Below are 10,715 nucleotides of genomic sequence, written 5' to 3' on the forward strand. Positions count from 1 at the left end.
TCTCGATTAACAAATTCTTTTAATATATAAATATATTCCAGAAGAATTAATCCTCATTCATGCCTTATTGTTGAATTTCTATAATCGGATAATGAAATCAACAGCTAGTGGAGAAGTTTCCCCTGGTGCTGGAGGGTGGGTGGAAACTTGCGTGAGGAAAAAGGAGTCGGAGATTTGGGTGTGACAGAAGGCAGTGAGTGTTGGAACTTGATGAGTGCGGCCAGGGAGAAGGAGGCAGGAGAGGGGAGATGTACTGACTTTTCCTCAAGGAAAAGATGTACTTGACTTTTCACTCAAGGTCTTGGCTGTTTCCCTTTGAAAAGAATCACTACAATTATTAATGTGATTTATCTGTTTTAAAAAGTTTAGTTGGCAAAGTGCTTTCATATCCATGACCTTGTTTGATCTCGCTCTCACAAGAAGGCTAGTATTTTCACAACTGTTCTTGCTTTAGATGCTTAAAGCTTAAAATTGGATATCACAGCTGGAGGGGTAGGTTAGGATTCCATGTCCTCTCATGGAGGCCAGGCTCCATAAGCTGAGCATATCTAGTTCATCCTCTCCAGATCAATTTGGTATCTCCCTAGTCAGTCCCCATCTCAGAAGTAGGGGAAGAAGGAGGAATTAAAGATCAGGAGGCGTAGAAAATATGCCTCCGGTATCTCTTTTATTATCAAGTATTGTAGATGCTAAGGGACACGCCGGAGGTCTATCATACGTGATTAAGGGGAAAGAAGAGTGGTATAGACTCGCAGAGTTTACACTCTGGCCTCCTTCAAGTGGGCACTGACTGGATGAAGCCAGTGGGGTAGGGAGAAGTGGGTGATGGGGGAGGATGGAGATCCAGGATAGGCTCATCCCAGTAGGCTTGGTAGGGATGGGACACGGGACTCGTGGTGAGAATGGCAGTGGAGCTGCTGAGCACAGTCTGAGCTGGAAAGAAATTTTAGCATATCTTAAGTTTTAGGTGAAATGGTGCAATAGATGGTACGCCCTAGACAGGATGTATTGAGTATGGGGGTGTGGGTGGGCACTAGGTAAGTGGTTTAGCAGCAAGTCTGAGATCTTGAAGGTGGCGAACAAAGAGGCCCAGGTTGGGGTGTGGTCAGGAATCTCAGTAAATCTGAGGAGAGAGACTTTTGTCTCAAGAAGGATTTTCAGGACTTTTATCCGGACTTGTAGCTGTTTGAGATTCCTCGAATATGGTTCAGTTGAGCTTACTGTAAAGCACTCCCCATAGTCCTAACATCAGATGACAGGGGAGGTGGCTGTGGTGCAGGCCTCCTGTGGACCGTCAGGCAGAATGGGATTCACCTGCACACCCCTGACAGCTACTCCCCTGTGTCTTTTGCTTCAATGCCCTGAGAAAGAATTAAGGCTGATCCGTACCAACACTGTCAATGGGTTCACTCTAACCTGGTAAGCAAATCGTTGTTGACGGTTTCTAGGTGTACATTTTCTTAGAGATGGATTCTATGCAAGAAAAATGAGGTTGTTGTTGCCAAGGTATTAATTTAACAAGCAAACAAGTTGCAAAATGCTAAAGAGGAACATGAAAATGTTTCCAGGCTTGCTTCCCACTGGGCTCATCAGGAACTGCTTGTCTGCTACCTCCCACACTACAAAAGCCCAATAACTTTGCTATAGAGTGTTCTAGCCTTTTTCTAAAATATGTATTTTAAAGCTTATGGTACCTTGGGACTCCAGCACTGTCTACCCATAAGGAGCCTCTCAATATGCAAAATAAATAAAGAGTATGTTTTCCATTTTAAATCTATAAAAATAAAGGAGTCCGGGAGATTAAAGCAAAGTGTTTTGCATCACAGAAGAAGGATTAAAACTGGATCCTTGATTTGCGATTAGGTACCTATCCAAGTACCTATCCTCCACAGAGAACATGCAGTCTTGGAGTCTTGCTTTCTACAGACCCGAACCATTAACCCTGAAGCCTGGCCAGGCTATCAGTTTGGACAGATTTCATCAGGGCTTGGCCCCCTGAAAGAGCAGACAGTGCTCAGCTGCTTCTTCCTCTCTAACTTCTAAAGTATCCAAAGGATTTGGCAATCCCATAGGCCTCTGAGATAAGTGCTTGATTGCCCTTCCAGGATTTCAAAGTTGTTCTTTGGGGACAGCCCAACCCTGATTGCTCAATGTTGTAGGCAGAAGCAACAGATTAATCATCGGTATGTGAGTTCCTCTTCTATGCTATCTGAAGTTTCTTGGATGACTTTTTAACTTATAAAATAAAGTAGTAGCCTCTTGAATGTTTCTGCTAAAAATGCTGTTCTCTATGTTTTTTTCAAATCCCCCCCCCAAAACAATTTTCCTACTGATGAATATAAATTTGAGTTTCTTAGAATTTCATGAAGCACCATATATAAGGAAAAAGAAATTGAGGGACTAGTTACATATACTATAGATGCAGATTGCTGTTGAGTGAGTTTTGTAAGGCATAAAATTAGTATGTTATAGCATCTTATTACTAAAAAAGGGCTCCATTTGGGGCAGCAGGAGGAAAGGAGATAGCTCTTCAAGTTGGGTCATGAAACCTGTTGCCTTTGGGAAAGAGGAGCCACTGGATGCCCACCAGCCAGGGGAGGGTGGGATGAGAGCGCTAGGTACTGTTACAATTTTTTTCAAATACAGTTTCCTTATTAAAAAGGAAGACTTTCTCATATTTCAAATAGAAAATATGACAAAAGAGGGGGAGAAAACAAAATACACCTTACTACCACCACTGATTACTAATTTCTGCAGTAGTTTTCCATAGTTTTGGGAATTGACTTCTAAATTCAGGGAGGAATGATAATTATCCTTGAAAAATACCCTAAGTCGCTCAGTGATGGAACAGAATGTTGCTTCCTCAGTTGAGCAGCTAATGAAGTAGTTGTGTTTATAAGCCATGTTATTTAAATGCAAACAAACAAATATAAAAGGTTTTGTCAACACTAGAATCACACTCCGCATGACTAGATCCTCAACGCATGAAAAGCACATGAGACCAGAAATGGATCAAATTCATATTACTTCCTTCATATTTACTTTGGGTTAAGTTTGAGCTAACTGAAAGGAAGGTAAGGCAGAAATCACTGTACCACCTAAAAGGTTCTCACTTACTCTCCCCTCCTCTTTTCCTTCTCTCCTTTCCCTCTTTCCTTTATTCTTTCTCTTTTACCACCAACTCTACTAAGTTTAGGTGAATCCTAGCTGAGGTAAATGCTAAATGTGATGCTACTGTATTAATACATTTGCATCTATCCTTCAGTAATTTTGAGTTATAAAAATACATACATATTAACGAAAACATTCAAATAGTACAGAAAGTATGAAATGAAAAGTAAGAATCTTTTTCCATCTTCTCGTCTCATTGCTTGGATTCTTTCCACTTTGAGAGAAGGAGTAAGCCCATTGGAAATGAAGCTGGGGGCAGGGGGTACTTTTTGCACTCTTATAAACTATGTTCTTTGTGAATGTGTGTTTTAAAATTATTTTAATGCGGTGCGTGCTCTCTCTCTCAAAATACATAAATAAACTTAAAAAAAAAAGTGCACCTGGGTGGCTCAGTTGGTTAAGCATCCAACTTCAACTCAGGTCATGATCTTGCCATTTGTAAATGTGAGCCCCTCAAGGAGAGAGGGATTCTCTCTCCCCCTCTCCTTCTGCCCCTCCCCTACTTGTACACATGCTCTCTCTCTCTCTCTCTCTCTCAAAATAAATAAATAAGCTTAAAATAAAATAAAATAATTTTAGTGGGGTTTGGAGAGCAAGAAGGGATTAAATGCATATTCTCAGTCTACTATCTTGAGCCAGAAGCCCTTTAAGAGCTTTTAAAACCATACTTATATTCACACATTATTTATTTTATAAAATTGGAACCATTGAGTACATATTGGTTGCCACCTGTGTTTGTCTTTAAAAAATTTTAGAAATCTTTATCAAATTAATAAATATTTATCTATAACATTACATTAAATACAAATAGTACACATCATCTGGATGTATTTAACTAAACTCTTATTATTGGATATGTAGTCGCTTTTACTATTCCTGTATGGTGCATATTGCTTCGATGTGTTCCAGGTAGTTTCACTATAAACATCTTTGCTGGAGACATCTTTGCATTACCACAAACATTTTCACTGCATAACTAATTGACTATAAGGCAATTCTGTCATAAAATATAAAATAATGAAAAAGAAAAAAAGGGATATTGAAAAGGACATAATGAAACATGAAAAAACTAATAAAATTATGTATTAATTTCTTCCTTCTTTAAGAGAGGTATCAGTTTTCCAAATACTAAGATGTATATTTGTAACTGAGTTTTGTATTGGGTTGTGAAAGCCTTCTACATGGATGTTCATTCTTCACCTATTGTCACACGTCCCTTGATGGATGTTCCAAAGTTCCATGGGAAATGTGGAAGAAATGCTAACTCTGGGATGAATTTGTAACTGAACTTTGTTATCATTGTAACTGATATGTAATCATTTCCTAGTAGTGTAGCGTGCAGTCTGGCTTTATACTCTCTTATTTCACACTTCTAGTAAGTTTTGTTACCATATTTTCTAATAAGGCGATGTATGTATTTATCATCTACTATCTTAAGACCACTATGTCTACCCATCACTCTTCAGACCATTATGAGAGCTAGCCAAGATTTATATAATGTAAAAATGGAAACTTTGCCAATGGAGAAATGAAACCGAACTGTCAACCAGTTATTTTATTTTTCATGGCAAAATTGCCTTATAGCCAATTATTACAGGGCAAAAATGTTGGTGGCAAAGATGTCTTTGGCAAAGATGCTTATGGCAAAAAATACTGGACATAATTGAGATGATCTGCCTGGTAGTTCAATCTTTGCATATATGCTTAATTATTTCTTTTTCTTTTCTTTTCTTTTCTTTTCTTTCTTTCTTTCTTTCTTTCTTTCTTTCTTTCTTTCTTTCTTTCTTTCTTTCTTTCTTTCTTTCTTCTGAAAGAGAGAGAGAGAGAGCACATGTGCGTGTGTGAGTGGGGAAGGAGCAAAGACAGAAGGAGAGAGAATCTTAAGCAGGCTCCAGGCCCAGTGCTGAGCCCAATGCAGGGCTCAATCTCACCAATGGTGAGATCATGACCTGAGCCGAAATCAAGAATCTGACACTTAACCGACTGAGCCCCCCCCCCAGCACCCCAATTTCTAAAGATAGAGTTCTGAAATTTAAATTGCTCCCCAAGAGATATGTGCATTTCTAAAGTCTTTGAGTGTGCTGGGTATTTACTGTTTTTACATCTTAACTGTGTACTCTAAGAAGTTAATTTAGCTTATTTTCTAGGGTGGGACACTACTTCAAACTTTTTTCATGTCAAGATCTGCCTCATCTTCCAAAATGGGGAGTTCCCAGCACTAGCCTTGTGGGAGTGGAAGCATGATCTACCTCCTTCCAAAAACTGGAGGGAGTGATTTATCAGCTTTCTTTTCTCCACCTTTATATCCCCTCTTTTTTTTTTTTTTTTTAAGAGGTAGAATTCAGCCTAAGTGTTCCATTGGATTGGAATTGGAAAGATGTATCTGTTCTAGGTCACTCTTGGTTCCAGATTGGAACTTATCTCGTCTCTTAAAACAGCATTCTTAAGGTAAACTCTTATCTAACGGCTAATTTAAGATATCTTAACCAATTTAACAAAGCAAAATGAAATCTCCACAAGTCTATGCAACTATTAGCAATAAAAATGGCTATTTCAGAAAATAATAATGACCCTTTCTCACTCCCAGCCATCTTGGCTGCTGTTCTCGGTTGGGGCCATCCCTCACCTAAAGCAGGAAGATGGTGGCCACCAAGAAGACAAAAAGTCAGTGGAGGTGATTAACTCTAGGCTTCAATTCATTATGGAAAGTGGAAAGTATGTGCTGGGGTACAAGCAGACTGAACAGTCAGACATGGCAAAGCGGAACTGGTCATCCTCACTGACAACTGCCCGTCCTTGAGGAAATCTGAAATAGAATATTATGCCATGTTGGCCACAAATACAGTGGGAATAATGTTGAATTGGGCACAACATGTGGGAAATACTACAGAGTATGCACACTGGCTATCATTCATCCAGGTAATTGTATTATCATTAGAAGCATGCCAGAACAGACTGGTGGAAAGTAAATCCTGTAAAATTTTTCTTTAATAAAACCAGCCAGAGCTTGTTTTTTTCAAAAAAAAAAAAAAAAAGTGAACTGAACTTGCAATGGACAGTTATTTTGGCGGTAAGATTAATGTGAATTCTGATAGCTGGGTAGATTGCCCATCTAATTTGTGTTCATTTCCCTTTGAACACAGGACAGCTTTCACAGAAAGTCTTGTGACACAAAGAAAATCCAGCACAGGGGACAGCACACACACATTCCCCACCACTCATACTCCTCTTTCTGTTTTTCTTGCTATTGCTACTATCATCCCACCATCATCAAAGTCTACCAATGCTTTTAAAATAGGTAATGGGGTCAATATGGCTGGTCAGTGCATTTTCTAGGTTAAAAAGCAAAGGAAATATAAAAATGAATTTTCAAAATCTGTAGTGGTATATACTGTTTTAAATTTCATAGAGGAGTTTCACATAACTCTTTTGATCTTATAATATTCCTGTTAAATAGGTATCAAGACCCCCTTTCACAGATAACAAAACTGAGGTGGATGGAGACTTAAAAATTCCTCAGGACAAAGTTTAAGGTTATCCTACATTTCAGTACTCTCCCCTTCCTGCAGATTCTATGCTCAGGGATCTCATCTTACTGAAATTGTTCTTCATCTGAGGAGGAAGCAATAAGATGAACTGATCACTCTCTGGGATCAGGAATTTTATGTTTCTTCTTATAAAGCCCTGACATTCTGCTTTCCATCAGGATCATGGGCTATTTGAGCAGGCTCCTGAACCAGACCTACATGATGGAGAGAAGCAAATGGTTCTGAGTTTCCTTTCCCTAGGACTAAACTCATGGTCACAGAAATACAGAATAAAATGTTCCAGTAAAACTAGTTTCCACAGTAGGTCACCTTACATTCAGCTAACGGGGGATTACTTTTGAGATAAATAAGTGTAATTAGAACTCTGTAAAACACTTCTGTAAAGTCTTAAATGATTCCTACCAGAGAGCTCTGTTTTCCCTGAAGTAGCTAAAAGCACTAATTTGCTTAAGTTGAGAATTGGTGTCCAGAATAAAACATCTACTTCTGTCTAAGAATAGAAAAATATCAGAAGTCTCCTTTTAAAGTGGCCAGGTTTAGGGGCGCCTGGGTGGCTCAGTAGATTAAGTGTCCAACTTGAGCTCAGGTTGTGATGTTATGGTTCACGAGTTTGAGCTCTGCGCTGGGCTCTGTGCTGACAGCTCAGAGCCTGGAGACTGCTTCAGATTCTGTCTCCCTCTCTCTCTAACCCTCGCCTGCTCACACTCTGTCTCTCTGTCTCTCAAAAATAAACAAACATTAAAAAAAATTTTTTAAAAATAAAGTGGCCAGGTTTACAACTTAAGGTATCCGAGAAATGCAAAGAATTTAACATGGTTTATAATCAAGGAGTGTAACCAGATTGGGTTCCAAATTTGTTTTGGGGGAATATGTTCATATTTTTCCATAAAGAGCTTATATTTAGTAGTTAGGTTCCAGATTCATCCCTAAAACCTATCAAAACTACATTGACTCTAAAATGGCACTTTGAATTTCTTAAAGATTTCATCCTCATTCTAATCCCTATGGAAACCTGGAGCATATTAGAGAGATGGGAAATTGAGACTTGAGACCCACTGGACCCTGAGGAGGACTATGGGTGGAGGTGGGCCCTTTGGGGTTCAGTAGCTCTCAAATGAGCATAAGAGAGTTATGCTACATCTGGGACATGACCCAGAAGAAAGAACCATCAAAAACAACAATAGCTGTTTGTATGTTTGAGTCCCAAGTGTCAAATTAACAGTTAACGATTGAAGAGCTAAGGTTTCTTTCTAATTAAATTAAATTACATTTGTATTTCCTATGAAAGGGACTCTTGTATTTCTTTTGCACATTAGTCATCAGAATTTATGTTGAACATATAGCTGCTGCCTAGAAATACTTGCTTCGTGAATTGAATAAGGAGATTAACTAAGATGACTGGCGTGTCTTGCTGTCTGGGTCTTTGCAAAGATAAATTTGAAAGCAAGTGGAAATGATAGCAAGGGGTTTCTCTAAGATCTGAGAGGCAGAACAAGAGTGGGAAAATGAATTATTAATGAGAATTCACACAAAAGAGTAAAGAGAATCAATCCGCAGAGAAAGCTTTACCCCTAACAAGATAGGAGAGCTTTGAGCATATTACCTAACCTCAAAGTCCTCATCTATAAAATGTGGATAAAAATAGGTACTATCATATTAGATTATTATGAGGATTAAACAGGACAATGCATATAGAGTAATTAGAGGAGTCTCTGGCAAATGGGAATTGGAAGAACCTAGAATGGCTGTCAGGTGCATCTATGCAGTTGGTTAAAACTCTAGGGGACCCAGAAACAACAGAAGCTTCTTAGACATAAAGGGGCCATGGGACACCTACAACATATATCAGTCTTGGACATATCATTGTGAACTAATTAAGCACCAGCTAAGATACCCATCCCATTCTAGGGGCCACGGCACTATGTAAGATCTTGAAACTGTGTAGTCTAGTTTGGAAATGACCATTTCAGTGTGTTTTGAAATGACCAGTGTTAATTTTCCTAATGGTCCAGAGATATTAGGACATGAAATAGAAGTTGAGCTGAATAATAAAAGAGTCGTATTTCACAAGCCACTTCACCTGATATTATTAGGGAACAAAGGATATATACAAACGTCAAAGGGAAGAGCAGAGATTCAGGCATTTGATTGAGAATTTTGCTTTAGACATATTTTATTGTTCTAGTGGCCACCCCATAATTTCCAGAGAAGGACCCCACGGGGAGAAGTCTGACTGTGCAAAAGCTAGGGAACTGGTTTTAAAACCTCCTTTGTGTAATACCGTATATCAGATTGAGACATCAATTGCTCTATATGAAAAAACAAACTTCAAGAGTAGTTGTGCCTATAAGCAGGGAGAGGTAATAGCATTAAGGAGCTTGTTTAACCCACTTGGGAGAACCCACTTTTCCTCAAGTCTTTTATTTATTTTTTCTCAGTATTTTTGAGATGTAATTGACATACATCATTGTTTAAGGTGTACAGCGTAATGGTTAGATTTACACACATTGTGAAATGATCACACAATAAGTTTAGTTAGCATTCATCATCTCATATAGATGTAATAAAAAGCAAAAATATAAAATATTTTTTTTCTCCTTGGGATGAGCCCTCTTAAGATTTACTCTCTTTAAAACTTTTATATGCATCATACAGGGTGTTAACTATAGTCATCATGTTGTACATTAATTCCTAGTACTTATGATCTTATAACTGAAAGTTTCTACTTTTTGACCACCTTCCTCCAATTCCCCTCTCCTCCCTCTCTGCCTCTGGTAACCACAAGTCTGATCTCTTTTTCTTTTCTTTTCTTTTCTTTTCTTTTCTTTTTTTTTTTTTTTTTTTAATTTTTTAATGTTTATTTTTGAGAGAGAGAGAGACAGAGAGTAAGGGAGGGGCAGAGAGAGAAGGAGACACAGAACCCAAAGCAGGCTCCAGGCTCTGAACTGTCAACACAGAGCCCGACGCCGGGCCGGAACCCACTAACCTCGAGACCATGACCTGAGCCAAAGTCGGACACTTAACCAACTAAGCCACCCAGGTACCCCCTCTGATCTCTTTTTCTATGAGGTCTTTTTTTTTTTTTTTTAATTTTTTTTTTTAATTTTTTTTTTCAACGTTTATTTATTTTTGGGACAGAGAGAGACAGAGCATGAACGGGGGAGGGGCAGAGAGAGAGGGAGACACAGAATCGGAAACAGGCTCCAGGCCCTGAGCCATCAGCCCAGAGCCTGACGTGGGGCTTGAACTCACGGACCGCGAGATCGTGACCTGGCTGAAGTCGGACGCTTAACCGACTGTGCCACCCAGGCGCCCCGGTCTTTTTTTTTTTTTTTTTAATGTTTATTTATTTATTTTGAGATAGAAGGAGGGAGGGAGAACGCAAGTGGAGGAGGAGCAGAGAGAGAGGGAGAGAGGGAGAGAGAGAATCCCAAGCAGGTTCCGTGCTGTCTGTGCAAAGCCCAATATGGGGCTTGATCCCATGAACCGAGAGATCATGACCTGAGCCAAAATCAAGACCTGGATGTTTAACCAACTGAGCCACCCGGGCGCCCCCTGGCCTTTTTTTTAAAGATTGTACATGTGAGATCATACAGTGTTTGTCTTTCTCTGACTTTTTTATAAATGTTTTTATTTATTTTTGAGAGAGAGACAGAGTGTGAGTGGGGGAGGGCAGGGAGAGAGGGAGACACAGAATCTGAAGCAGGCTCCAGGCTCTGAGCTGTCAGCACAGAGCCCGACATGGGGCTGGAACTCACGAACTATGATATCATGACTTGAGCTGAAGTCACACACTTAACTGACTGAGCCACCCAGGCTTCCTGTTTCTCCGACTTATTTCACTTAGCATAATGCCCTCTAGGTCCATCTGTATCTGTCACAAATGGTAGGATTTCTCAGTTTTTATGGCTGAATAATATTCCATCGTATATTTATACCACAACTTTTTTTTTAATCTATTCATCTGTTCATGAACTCTTAAGTTGTTTCCATGTC

The 10,715-nt window shown here is 39.3% G+C and overlaps 1 pseudogene; it reads left to right on the forward strand.

The window, feature by feature from the left end:
- Positions 1-5,737: 5,737 nt before the first annotated feature.
- LOC101094120 lies at positions 5,738-6,140 on the forward strand (annotated as a pseudogene).
- Positions 6,141-10,715: the final 4,575 nt, after the last annotated feature.

This window comes from Felis catus, chromosome C1, assembly GCF_018350175.1.
Source record: "Felis catus isolate Fca126 chromosome C1, F.catus_Fca126_mat1.0, whole genome shotgun sequence".
NCBI lineage: Eukaryota > Metazoa > Chordata > Mammalia > Carnivora > Felidae > Felis > Felis catus.